The sequence below is a fragment of the Tursiops truncatus genome, chromosome 1 (assembly GCF_011762595.2).
Source record: "Tursiops truncatus isolate mTurTru1 chromosome 1, mTurTru1.mat.Y, whole genome shotgun sequence".
In the NCBI taxonomy this organism is placed as follows: domain Eukaryota; kingdom Metazoa; phylum Chordata; class Mammalia; order Artiodactyla; family Delphinidae; genus Tursiops; species Tursiops truncatus.
In genome coordinates, this window is record NC_047034.1 from 115,485,961 (window position 1) to 115,499,513 (window position 13,553).

The following is a 13,553-nucleotide window of genomic DNA, read 5'->3' on the forward strand; positions in this document are numbered from 1 at the left end:
AAGATTTATGATTTTTCCCCCTTTACCTCTTTTTGTGAGGGTGTATGTGTATGCTTCTGTGTAAGATTTTGTCTGTATAGCTTTGCTTCCAACATTTGTCCTAAGGTTCTATCCGTCCTTTTTTTTTTTTCTAAATAAGTATTTTTTAATTCAATAACTTTATTATACTTTATTTTATTTTTACTGTATCATCTTTCTTTCTGTCTTTTTTCCTTCTTTCCCTCCTTCCTTCCTTCCTGCCTCCCTCCCTCCCTCCTTTCTTTCCTTCTTGCCTTCTTTCCTTCTTTGCTTCTTTCTTTCTTCCTTCCTTCCTTCCTTCCTTCCCTCCTTTCCTTCTTTCTTTCCTCATACTTCTACTAATTCCCTCTACTTTTTCTCCCTTTTATTCTGAGCCGTGTGGATGAAAGGCTTTTGGTGCTCCAGCCAGGAGTCAGGGCTCTGCCTCTGAGGTAGGAGAGCCAACTTCAGGACATTGGTCAACAAGAGACCTCCCAGCTCCACATAATATCAAACAGTGAAAATCTCCCAGAGACCTCCATCTTAACACCAGCACCCAGCTTCACTCAACGACCAGCAAGCCACAGTGCTGGACAACCTATGCCAAACAACTAGCAAAACAGGAACACAAACCCACCCATTAGCAGAGAGGCTGCCTAAAATCATAATAAGGCCACAGACACCCCAAAACACACCACCAGACGTGAACCTGCCCACTAGAGAGACAAGATCCAGCCTCATCCACCACAACACAGGCACTAGTCCCCTCCACCAGGAAGCCTACACAACCCACTGAACCAACCTTAGCCACTGGAGACAGACATCAAAAACAGCGGGAACTACGAACCTGCAGTCTGCAAAAAGGAGACCCCAAACACAGTAAGATAAGCAAAATGAGAAGACAGAAAAACACACAGCAGATAAAGGAGCAAGATAAAAATGCACTAGACCTAACAAATGAAGAGGAAATAGGCAGTCTACCTGAAAAAGAATTCAGAATAATGATAGTAAGGATGATCCAAAATTTTGGAAATAGAATGGACAAAATGCAAGAAACAGTTAACAAGGACCTAGAAGAAATAAAGATGAAACAAGCAACGATGAACAACACAATAAATGAAATTAAAAGTACTCTAGATGGGATCAATAGCAGAATAACTGAGGCAGAAGAACGGATAAGTGGCCTGGAAGATAAAATAGTGGAAATAACTACTGCAGAGCAGAATAAAGAAAAAAGAATGAAAAGAACTGAGGACAATCTCTGGGACAACATTAAACGCACCAACATTCGAATTATAAGGGTTCCAGAAGAAGAAGAGAAAAAGAAAGGGACTGAGAAAATATTTGAAGGGATTATAGTTGAAAACTTCCCTAATATGGGAAAGGAAATAGTTAGTCAAGTCCAGGAAGCACAGCGAGTCCCATACAGGATAAATCCAAGGAGAAACATGCCAAGACACATATTAATAAAACTGTCAAAAATTAAATACAAAGAAAGCACATTAAAAGCAGCAAGGGAAAAAAACCAAATAACACACAAGGGAATCCCCATAAGGTTAACAGCTGATCTCTCAGCAGAAACCCTACAAGCCAGAGGGAGTGGCAGGACATACTGAAAGTGATGAAGGAGAAAAACCTGCAACCAAGACTACTCTACCCAGCAAGGATCTCATTCAGATTTGATGGAGAAATTAAAACCTTTACAGACAAGCAAAAGCTGAGAGAGTTCAGCACCACCAAACCAGCTTTACAACAAATGCTAAAGAAACTTCTCTAGACAAGAAACACAAGAGAAGGAAAAGACCTATAATAACGAACCCAAAACAATTTAGAAAATAGGAATAGGAACATACATATCGATAATTACCTTAAATGTAAATGGACTAAATGCTCCCACCAAAAGACACAGATTGGCTGAATGGATACAAAAACAAGACCCTTATATATGCTGTCTACAAGAGACCCACTTCAGACCTAGAGACACATACAGACTGAAAGTAAGGGGATGGAAAAAGATATTCCATGCAAATGGAAACCAAAAGAAAGCTGGAGTAGCAATTCTCATATCAGACAAAATAGACTTTAAAGTAAGGACTATTAAAAGAGACAAAGAAGGACACTACATAATGATCAAGGGATCGATCCAAGAAGAAGATATAACAATTGTAAATATTTATGCACCCAACATAGGAGCACCTCAATACATAAGGCAAATACTAACAGCCATAAAAGGGGAAATCGACAGTAACACATTCATAGTAGGGGACTTTAACACCCCACTTTCACCAATGGACAGATCATCCAAAATGAAAATAAATAAGGAAACACAAGCTTTAAATGATACATTAAACAAGATGAACTTAATTGATATATATAGGACACTCCATCCAAAAACAACAGAATACACATTTTTCTCAAGTGCTCATGGAACATTCTCCAGGATAGATCATATCTTAGGTCACAAATCAAGCCTTGGTAAATTTAAGAAAATTGAAATTGTATCAAGTATCTTTTCTGACCACAACGCCATGAGACTAGATATCAATTACAGGAAAAGATCTGTAAAAAATACAAACACATGGAGGCTAAACAATACACTACTTAATAACGAAGTGATCACTGAAGAAATCAAAGAGGAAATCAAAAAATACCTAGAAACAAATGACAATGGAGACACAACTACCCAAAACCTATGGGATGCAGCAAAAGCAGTTCTAAGGGGGAAGTTTATAGCAATACAAGCCCACCTTAAGAAGCAGGAAACATCTCGAATAAACAACCTAACCTTGCACTTCAAGCAATTAGAGAAAGAAGAACAAAAAAAAAAAAAAAAAAAAAAAAAACCCAAAGCTAGCAGAAGGAAAGAAATCATAAAGATCAGATCAGAAATAAATGAAAAAGAAATGAAGGAAACAATAGCAAACATCAATAAAACTAAAAGCTGGTTCTTTGAGAAGATAAACAAAATAGATAAACCATTAGCCAGACTTATCAAGAAGAAAAGGGAGAAGACTCAAATCAATAGAATTAGAAATGAAAAAGGAGAAGTAACAACTGACACTGCAGAAATAAAAAAGATCATGAGAGATTACTACAAGCAACTCTATGCCAATAAAATGGACAATCTGGAAGAAATGGACAAATTCTTAGAAATGCACAACCTGCCAAGACTGAATCAGGAAGAAATAGAAAATATGAACAGACCAATCACAAGCACTGAAATTGAAACTGTGATTAAAAATCTTCCAACAAACAAAAGCCCAGGACCAGATGGCTTCACAGGCGAATTCTATCAAACATTTAGAGAAGAGCTAACACCTATCCTTCTCAAACTCTTCCAAAATATAGCAGACGGATGAACACTCCCAAATTCCTTCTACGAGGCCACCATCACCTTGATACCAAAACCAGACAAGGATGTCACAAAGAAAGAAAACTACAGGCCAATATCACTGATGAACATAGATGCAAAAATCCTCAACAAAATACTGGCAAACAGAATCCAACAGCACATTAAAAGGATCATACACCATGATCAAGTGGGGTTTATTCCAGGAATGCAAGGATTCTTCAATATATGCAAATCTATCAATGTGATAAACCATATTAAAAAATTGAAGGAGAAAAACCATATGATCATCTCAATAGATGCAGAGAAATCTTTTGACAAAATTCAACACCCATTTATGATAAAAAAACCCTGCAGAAAGTAGGCATAGAGGGAACTTTCCTCAACATAATAAAGGCCATATATGACAAGCCCACAGCAAACATCATCCTCAATGGTGAAAAACTGAAAGCATTTCCACTAAGACCAGGAACAAGACAAGGTTGCCCACTCTCACCACTCTTATTCAACATAGTTTTGGAATTTTTAGCCACAGCAATCAGAGAAGAAAAGGAAATAAAATGAATCCAAATTGGAAAAGAAGAAGTAAAGCTGTCACTGTTTGCAGATGACATGATACTATACATAGAGCATCCTAAAGATGCTACCAGAAAACTACTAGAGCTAATCAATGAATTTGGTAAAGTAGCAGGATACAAAATTAATGCACAGAAATCTCTGGCATTCCTATATAGTAATGATGAAAAATCTCAAAGTGAAATCAAGAAAACACTCCCATTTACCATTGCAAGAAAAAGAATAAAATATCTAGGAATAAACCTACCTAAGGACACAAAAGACCTGTATGCAGAAAATTATAAGACACTGATGAAAGGAATTAAAGATGATGCAAATAGATGGAGAGATATACCATGTTCTTGGACTGGAAGAATCAACATTGTGAAAATGACTCTACTACCCAAAGCAATCTATAGATTCAATGCAATCCCTATCAAACTACCACTGGCATTTTTCACAGAACTAGAACAAAAAATTTCGCAATTTGTATGGAAACACAAAAGACCCCGAATAGCCAAATCAATCTTGAGAACGATGCCGCGGAGCGGCTGGGCCCGTGAGCCATGGCCGCTGAGCCTGCACGTCCGGAGCCCGTGCTCTGCAACGGGAGAGGCCACAACGGTGAGAGGCCCGCGTACCGCACAAAAAAAAAAAAAAAAAAAAAAAAAGTTCCACATTCTAATTAAATAAAGCAAATCATTCGAAAAATCAGGTAGAACTGTATAAGATTACAGTAGAGTTCATTTATTCTCTATAGTTCCCTGTTTTTGAAATATTAATTAAAAAACAAAACCAGTGAAAGAGAAAAGCATGATCATTAGCAGTGATTTCACTCTGAAACTTTTTTCAAAGAAAGAAAAACGGGCAACTTTCTTCGCACACAGCTAGGAAACATTGGATGGCAGCATGTCACTTACCGGTTTTTCAGAGTAGGACGAGGCTTCAACTGCTCTCTCTGATTTATGGAACCGCCACAGTTGGGACACTGAAGGTTCTGCTGAGATCAGTGGCTTCCTGTTCATAAGAAAGGAAAGTGAAACTCACAGCAGCAAAAAATCAGGAGACAGCAAGCCACCTGCTGTTAAGTTTCTTTTTCTCTAGTAAAAAAGAGACAGCAGCAAACAATCAGGAGACAGCAAGCCACCTGCTGTTAAGTTTCTTTTTCTCTAGTAAAAAAGAGACAGAAAACAAGAAAAAAATAAAAAGATTCCTGTTGAGCACAGGAAAAAGATCTTTGGTCCCCTCTGCAGCCCACATCTAGACATGCATGAAATGGCAATTATTAATTAAAAATTGCGATAAAATTAATAGTTAATAATTTCTTGTGCATATAACTATGTATTTGGCACTGTGCACCTACCTGCATTTTCCTAGTTTCTGCTCAAAACAATCTCATACAGTAAACACTATTAGCATCCCTATTTCTCAGAGTATGAAAATAAAACTTAAGGACATTAAGAGACTTTGCCCAAAGTAATGGAGCTGATAGAGTGGTGCAGCCATCTGGTATTCAAAACCCAGACTCTCTGCACTGGAACAAACAGGTTATGATTTGGCTTTTCCTGAATGCGTACGTAAGGCAGTGTGCGGCCTCTTTTCCTGTTTATATATTCATTCATTCAATACAGACTTAGATCCTGGGAAGGAAAATGCTGAGTAAGATAAAACCACTGCCCTCAGGGACCATGCTGTGTATTCAGGGAGACAGTCGGGTACACAGACAATTATGTTAGGGAGACAGTCGGGTACACAGACAATTATGTTAGTGTGCCGAGGGCTACAAGTGGAGTAAGAACGAGATTTTCTGGGGACCAGGATGATGGTGGCCTCACCCAGTCTTAGTGCACTAGGAAAAAGCTTGCTAAAAGATCAAAGTTTAGACTGAGACATGAATTACAAGGAAGAAGTGAAGCAAGAGAGAGCACAGTGTTATGAGATCTCCAATTATTTTAGTCTGACTGGAATGGAGTGACAACATCAGATTGGCAGGCAATGAGGCTAGGGAGGTGATCAGGGTTTTAAAAGACGCAGACATAGAGAATGGACTTGAGGACACGGGGAGGGGGCAGGGTAAGCTGGGACGAAGTGAGAGAGCGCATGTAGTTATATACACTACCAAATGTAAAATAGATAGCTGATGGGAAGCAGCCACATAGCACAGGGAGATCGGCTCAGTGCCTTGTGTCCACCTAGAGGGGTGGGATAGGGAGGGTGGGAGGGAGACGCAGGAGGGAGGAGATACAGGGATATATATATATATATATATATATATATATGTATAGCTGATTCACTTTGTTATACAGCAGAAACTAACAAACCATTGTAAAGCAGTTATACTCCAATAAAGTTGTTTAAAAAAATAAATAAACTGTACAAAATAAAAAATATATATACACACCTGGGGGGGAAAAAAGTCTTATTTAAATTGAATTTTTATCAGGAAGACAACATTCACACTCTAAAAGCAGGGGGTGGCATGGTCAAAATTGAACGTCTTAGAAAGAAAAGTGTATTTGTTGTTTCTTGCTTTGTAACAAATACCATAAACCTAGAGGCTTTGAAACAACTCACATTTATTATGGCACAGTTTTTCCATGGATCAGGAGACCAGCATGGCTCAAGTGGATTCTCTCCTCAGGGTCTCTCACTCAAGGTGTTGGCCAGGAGTGGTCTCATCTTTCTCTGGGAAAGCTCTTTCCGGTTACGGCAGAATTCAGTTCCGAGAAAGTGTAAGACTGAGGTCCCCTGTTCTTTACTCGCTGCCAGCCTGAGGCCACTCTCAGCTCCAAGAGGATGCTCCCAGTTCCTTGCCAATGGTCTCACTCATCTGAGGCTTACAAGACATGGTGGCAACAGAATCCTCCAAGGCCAGCAGCAGAATGTCCCTCGTGTCAAATCTCCTTCAGAGAGAGCCCCTTTCTTTTAAGGGTTTACCTGATTGCATCAAGCCCACCCACTGAAGATAATCTCTCTTTTAAAGCTAATAAATTAATCATGGAAGTGGTATCCCATCATTTTCAGATCTCTCTCGCACTCAAGGGTAGAGAGTTACACAAGGGTGTAGGTCATGGGGGGGCCATCATAGATTTCTGACTATCACAAAGGGCAAGACTGAGATCAAAGAAACCACTTTTTAGCCTTTTGCATTTATTTATTTATTCAATCATTCGTCCATTCATCTATCAGTCCTTTTTTTTTTCTTTTTTTTTTGAAGTATAACTGATTTACAGTACTGTGTTAGTTTCAGGTATACAGTATAGTGATTCAGTATTTTTGCGGATTATGTTCCATTATAGATTATTATAAGATAAGGGGTATGATTCCCTGAGCTATACAGTAAATCCTTGTTGTGTATCTATTTTATGTATAGTAGTTTGTATCTGTTATTCCCATAACCCTACTTTGTCCACCCTCTCTTCCCTCTCCCCTTTGGTAACCCCAAGTTTATTTTCTATGTCTGTGAGTCTTTTTCAGTTTTGCATATAGTTTTATTTTTTATATTCCACATATAAGTGATATCATGTAATATTTGTCTTTCTCTGTCTGACTTACTTCATTAAGTATATTACTCTCTAGGTCCATCCATATTGCTGCCCATTTACTCTTCTTATTCCTGTGTTGTATACCTGAAACTATCATAACATTGTAAGCCAATTATACTTCAATTTAAAAAAATTTTTAGTCAAACAGGAAAAAAAAAGTTTCCCAGTTCTGCCTAGAGTAAGACTCTAAATCCTAGACTCAGGCCTTAAAGACTGAAATGGCCAAAGTGTTTTGTCACTTGAGTTATTCCTGTAGCTGAATGGGGAGCCACCTCCAAAAGCAGTGAGCATCCCCCACACTGTGTGTAGTTAGGAAGACCAGAGAGCCATGGCTGCCTCACCCGGGGGACAGAAAGGTATGGCCCTGCCTTCCTTCTCCTTCTTCGCGCTTCCTGTTGTTCTGCAGCCTCTTCCAGATACAGACTCAGAGTCTCTAGCTTCCCAGTACTGTCTTGCTTTAAACATTTTGTTTTCTTTCCACTTATTTTGCTTCCTCATCCCATAATGCCTTTCTTTTCTATTTTCTTCCTCCTTAGCATTTTTCCTTCCTTGGCTTTCTTCCTTTTCCTCTGTGGTTAGTCTCCACTTCTGCTTGTTATTCATCAGCTGCTTAATATACATTTGAAGAATGAATTAAATTAAACAGATGAATGACAATTTAGAAACCCCCCAAGGTTAAAGAAGAGCCTGGTCATGACCATTGTGACCCATTTTCTAAAGAGAAAGTAGAGCATATTTAAAGAAAAATGTCTCTTTGAGAAAATAAAAATAATGAAAATAAATATTTTCCTATGATTAAATAATTTCCTTTCCTTATGATTAAACATACAACTATTCATTTATTGATTTCTTATAATTCTGCATTGTAGATGAACAGTGAACTGATTTTAATATGATACTCAGGCTCAGGAAGAACAGCCTACAATGCTTATGTAATTTCACATTTGGGGCTACAATAAAATGTGGTATGAAAAATGTCAAATTTACTAATTTTACTACATTTAACATTTTTATTATTAAATGAAAAAGAATGTTGCATAATAAAATTTTCACAGTAATCATGAGCATAAAATAGAAATATATTTAAAAGAGATACAAATTTCACTCTTCCAACTCAAGTGTGTTAAATCATCGTTTTCTTTAAATCGATTTATTCATTTCTGAATCCCTCTCCCAAAGTGTTGGGAATTTATGCTCTGGCATTTGGGGAACTCTTCACTTTCAGAATTGGACCAAGGACATTGAATCCAGCAGCAGGACAGTACATGTCCTGAAGCAGTTAGGGCATGTGTCCTAAGCAAACTATCCCAGTGACAGAAGCTTGACTGGGCCCCTTCTCCCTTGACTCCTGGACAAGACTACTTCCAGTTTCCCTGTTGATAGCCATGTAACACATTCCTGTTCTTTAAGTCAATGAGCATTGACTATTGTTGCTTATAACAATAGAACACTAACAAACCTGCATTTACTTCTCTATTAACACTCTCACATCCTGGATGATTTAATTTGGTCCCATACTCTATTTTTCTTTTCTTTTTTTTTTTTTTTTTTTGTATATGGTACAATTAGTGTTTTTATTGAAATACAGTTAATTTACAATGTTGTGTCAGTTTCAAGTGCACAGCAAAGTGATTCAGTGACATATATATATATATATAAAATATATTCTTTTTCAGATTTTTTTCCATTAAAGATTATTACAAGATATTGAGTATAGTTCCCTATGCTATACAGTCAGTGCTTATTATTTATCTATTTTATATATAGTACTGTGTATCTGTTAATCCCAAACTTCTAATTTATCCCTCCCCTGCCCCCTTTCCCCTTTGGTAACCATAAGATTGTTTTCTACATCTGTGAGTCTGTTTCTGTTTTGTAAATAAGCTAATTTGTATCGGTTTTTTTAGATTCCACAAATAAGTGATATCATGATATTTGTTTTTCTCTGCCTGACGTACTTCACTTAGTATGATAATCTCTAGGTCCATCCATGTTGCTGAAAAAAGCATTATTTCATTATTTTTTAAGGCAGAATAATATCTCATTGTGTATATATATATATATATATATATATATATATATATATCACCTCTTCATTATCCATTCATCTGTCTATGGACACTTAGGTTGCTTCCATGTCTTGGCTATTGTAAATAGTGCTGCTGTGAACATTGGGGCACATGTATCTTTTCAAATTAGAGTGTTGCTCTTTTCCAGATATAAGCCCAGGAATGGGATTGCTGGACCATGTGGTAACTCTATTTTTAGTTTTTTTAAGGAATCTCCACACTGTTTTCCTTAGTGTTTGCATCAATTTACATTCCCACCAACAGTGTAGGAGGTTTCCCTTTTCTCCACACCCTCTCCAGCATTCATTATTTGTAGACTTTTTGATGATGGCCATTCTGACCAGTGTGAAGTGATACCTCATTGTAGTTTTAATCTGTATTTCTCTAATAATTAGCAATGTTGAGCAGCTTTGCATGTGCCTCTTGGAGATCTCTATGTCTTCTTTGGAGAAATGTGTATTTAAGTCTTCTGCTCATTTTTTGATTTGATGAAACCTTAAGACTCCACACAAAAACTATTAGAACTGATAAACAAGTTCAGCAAGGTAGCAGGATACAAGATTAACATACAGAAATCTGTTGCAGTTCTTTACACTAACAATGCAATATCAGAAAAAGAAAGTTTTTTAAAATCCCTTTTAAAATTGCATCAAAAAAATAAAATACTTAGGAATAAATCTGACCAAAAAGGTGAATGACTTATATGCTGCAAACTATAAAACATTGGTAAAGGAAACTGAAGGTGATTCAGAGAAATGGAAAGATATCCCATGTTCTTGGACTGAAAGAATTAATATTGTTAAAATGGACATACTACCCAAAGCAATCTACAGGTTTAATTCAATTCCTATCAATTTACTCATGACATTTTTCATAGAACTAGAACAAATAATCAAAAAATTCATATGGAACCATAAAAAACCCAGAATTGCCAAAAGAACAAAGCTAGAGGTATAACCATCTCAGACTTCAGACAGTACTACAAAGCTACAGTAATCAAAACAGCATGGTATTGGCACAGAAAACAGACATATGGATTAATGGAACAGAATAGAGAGCCCAGAAATAAACCCACACACCTACAGTCAATGAATCTTCAACAAAGGAGGCAAGAATATACAATGGTCAAAAGACAGTCTCTTCAGCAAGTGGTGTTGGTAAAGCTGGACAGCCGCATGTAAATCAATGAAGTTAGAACACTCCCTCACACCATACACAAAAATAAACTCCAAATGGCTTAAAGACTTAAATATAAGACATGACATCATAAAATTCCTAGAAGAGAACATAGGCAAAACATTCTCTGACATAAATCGTAACAATGTTTTCTTAGGTCAGTCTCCCAAGGCAAAAGAAATAAAAGCAAGAATAAACAAATAGGACCTAATCAAACTTACAAGTTTTTGCACAGCAAAGAAAACCATAAACAAGTTGAAAAGACAACCTACAGACTGGGAGAAAATATTCACAAATGACAAGGGCTTAAATTCCAAAATATACAAACAGCACATACAACTCAATACCAAAAAAACAAACAGTCCCTTACTTTAAATATCACCTATGTTGATATGCCAAGGACTCTTAAATGCATGTCTTCAGTCCTGACCTCTTCCCAGAACATCAGGCTGACCACTTGATATCTCTACTGGATGTCTAAAAAGCATTTAAGTTTTTAACAGGCCTACAACAAAACCTGCCTTCAAACATGACCTCAATTCTCCCCTAGTAGTTCCTGTTTTAGTTAAGGATACCAATACCCATCTAGCTTTATTCAGACAAAGCCTAGGAATTCTTCTTAATTTCTCTTTTTTTTTTTCACTCTATATCCAAATTATGAGCAAAGCTGTCACTACAAAATATTTTTCTCTCTAATATCCCTAGTGTAGACTATTATCTTATTTAACTTAGATAGTGACACAAGCTCTGTTTTGGTGTTTCAGTTACCTGTTGTTGCATAACAAAGTACCTCTAATGTTTACTGAGTTAAAACAATGACAATTATTTATCAGGATTCTATGCATTCACCATTAAGTGCTTCTGCTTCACTTGATTTTGGCTGGGGTGTAGAACAGCGAGAAGTCCAAAATGACCTCACTCCCAAGGCTGGAAGTTGGAAGTTGTTTCTGGCTGCTGGTTAGTAGCTTTCCTGGGGCTGTTGGCTAGAAGTCTTGATTTTCTCTGACATGGTTGCTTGGCTTTCTCACAGTATAATGAGCCATAAGTTGATTCTTTGCAAAGACAAAACTGATAAACTCCTAGCAAGACAGATCAAGAGAATGAGAGAGAGAGAGAATGATACGTAGAGAACACAAATGATCAACATTAGATATGAAAGAGTAGGCATCACTATCACTACTTACCTAATCCTAAAGACATTAAAAATATAATAAAGATATTATTAGCAGCTTACGTCAACATATTTGACAATATATATAAAATGGAAATTTTTCTAGAAAAACCCAACTTAAAACTGATAGAAGAAAAAATAGAAAATTTAAAATTTCCACTCTCTAATAAAGAAATTAAATCTTTTATTTAAAATCTTTCCACAAAGATCATGAACAGACAAAAAGTTATAAAAATATCCATCAAACACATGAAAAGATGTTCAAAAACACTCATAATTAGAGAAATGAAAATGTAGAAAGCGCTGCTATACCGTTTCTCACTTGTATTTAAATTTTTTAAATTTAAATTATGGCACATTCTGTTAGTGAAACTAGAGGGAAACAAGCACTCATATATTACTGGTGGGAATGCAAGCTGGTACAGCCTTTCAGGAGGGGAATTGAACAATAGGTAAGAAAAGTACATATGTCCTTACATTTCGGCCAACAATCCCACCTCTAGGAATCTACCATGAAGATATGCTTCCAACAATGCAAAAATACATATACACAGGGTTATTCATTACAGCATTCTTTGTAATTGCAAAATGTTAGAAACAACATAAATGCCTATATATAGGAGATCGGGTGAAGAAATGGTACAATACACAATGGAGAATTATGCTGTATAAAAAAATCTCTATGAACTGATATGAAGTAATTTCCAGAATTTACTATTAAGTGAAAAAAGTAAGTGCAAATAAGAGTATCTATAGTCATCTACCTTTCATGTAAGAAAGAATGTAAGAAAATATACATGTATCCACTCATTTGTGCAAAAGAAATACAGTCAGCCTTCCATATTCATGGGTTCCACATTCACAGATTCAACCAAATGTAGATTGAAAATATGCAGAAACAAATTCCAGAAAGTTCCAAAAAACAAAACTTGAACTTGCCACACACCAGCAACATAGTGTTTACATTGTATTTACTACCATTTACATAGCATTTATATTGTATTAGTTATTATAAGTAATCTAGATATGATTTAAAGTATTCCAGAGAATGTGCGTAGGCTATATACAAATACTACTCCATTTTATATATAGGACATGAGCATCTGTGGATTTGGGTATCTACTGGGGGCCCAGAAACCAATCCTCCCAGGGATACCAAGGGATGACTGTACAGGAATGCTAAACCAGAAACTAAAGAGATTGATTACTAATGGGGTGGGGAAGGTGTAGAGTAAAAGGGGGACTGAAAAAGGAGTAGTAGGTATAAGGAAGGAACGTCACTTCTCTAAGTATGTCCTTTGGTTTGCCTCTTACTCGTAGAACTATAGTAATGTTTCACATACCAAAACAAATAAATAAACAATTTAAATCAATCAAGATGTGGGAGGAACCCAAAATACAATATGAACTGTAGCAAAGGAACTTAACCTAACCATGTGCCCAGAAATGATGGAACCACATTGAAGGAGAGGGGGGAGAAGAAAAGAACTAACCTAGGTAACTGAGAAAAACAGTACTTTGACTAAATACTCTAATGCTAAAGACAAAAAGAACTGTAAAACCCCTTATTCCAGTTACTGAATGTGTTAGCAATAGGGGTTTGGGTTAGCAGTTTTGAAATAAATTAACGTTTGTTCCAACTAGAATTGAAGGAAAATTAAATATATTGTAAATAGTAATAACTATGCTTC